Raw genomic sequence first — 1,204 nt, forward strand, 5'->3', positions numbered from 1 at the left:
CTCATCTCTCCCTTTGGTTGATTTTTCTTTTCCTTTTTTCTGCCATCCCTCTACGCACCTCCCCCCCCTCCCTGTACAGTGGCTTCCCCAGACATCCACGCTAAGGACTTGCACATACACTGGTACACAATAGTATGCAAGGCTTTAATAATATTGCGTACAAAAAAATGTTTTTTGCATCCTTGTTTTCTCAACGAAGTTTTTTTTTTTTTTGAGACAAGAGTCTCACCATGTCGCCCTTGGTAGAGTGCCGTGGCATAACAGTTCACAGCAACCTCAAACTCTTGGGGTTAAGTGATTCTCTTGCCTCAGCCTCCCAGTAGCTGGGACTATAGGTGCCTGCCACAATGCCTGGCTATTTTTTTGTTATAGTTATCATAGTTGTTTAGCTGGCCTGGGCTGGGTTCCAACCCACCAACCCCCAAATATGGAATGCTTCATGAACTTGCGTGCCATCCTTGCACAGGGGCCATGCTAATCTCTGCATCGTTCCAATTTTAGTATGTGTGCTGCCAAAGTGAGCACTTTCTCAACGAAGGTAACAGTCATGGCTCTAATGTATTCTTATTTACAGCTACATAATAGTCTAAGGGGAGAATTACTAGACTTTATTCAACTCTCTCCTGTTGACAAGCATTCACTTTGTTTCCAGTTTTTCAGGGCTGCAATTCTTCAATATAAAGCTGCATATACTGATTCTTCTGTGTCTATGCACTGGATTTCTAGGGGAGGAATTATTCTGGGCTGAAGGGTCTATATATATATATATATATATATATATAAAATTGTATAGATGCTGCCAGGTTGACTGTCAACCCTATGTAAGCAGTAATTGGGTATTCATTTCCCTGTATCTCTGAGAGCAAATGATGTTATTGCTACTTTTAATTTTTCCTAGTTTAATAGTTGTAAAGGATTGCAGCAGTGCTATTTTAAATTGTATTTCCTTTAGATTTAGGGTGTTTGAGAATCTTTATCAATTTTTGTTAGTCATTTGGATTTGCTCTTCTGTGAATTGCTTCTCTATATCCTTCATCCATTCTATTTATTGGGCAATTGTCTCTTATCAATTTGTAAGAACTCTTGGTGTATAATAGATACTAAGCCACTGTCTGTTCTCTGAATTGCAAATAGATGTAATTGGTACCTTATTTAAGGTATCTTTTGCCATAAACAATTTTAAATAGTTTAATATCAACAAATG

At 38.3% G+C, this 1,204-nt stretch overlaps 1 non-coding gene across 1 annotated transcript; it reads right to left on the minus strand.

Annotated features, from left to right (window-relative positions):
* Positions 1–421: 421 nt before the first annotated feature.
* On the minus strand, positions 422–525 carry LOC111724392. The gene has a single exon (XR_002772692.1). It is a non-coding gene; the product is annotated as a U6 spliceosomal RNA (small nuclear RNA).
* Between the last annotated feature and the right edge of the window lie 679 nt (positions 526–1,204).

The sequence above is a fragment of the Otolemur garnettii genome, unplaced genomic scaffold, assembly GCF_000181295.1.
Source record: "Otolemur garnettii isolate 467f Iridium unplaced genomic scaffold, OtoGar3 scaffold00022, whole genome shotgun sequence".
In the NCBI taxonomy this organism is placed as follows: domain Eukaryota; kingdom Metazoa; phylum Chordata; class Mammalia; order Primates; family Galagidae; genus Otolemur; species Otolemur garnettii.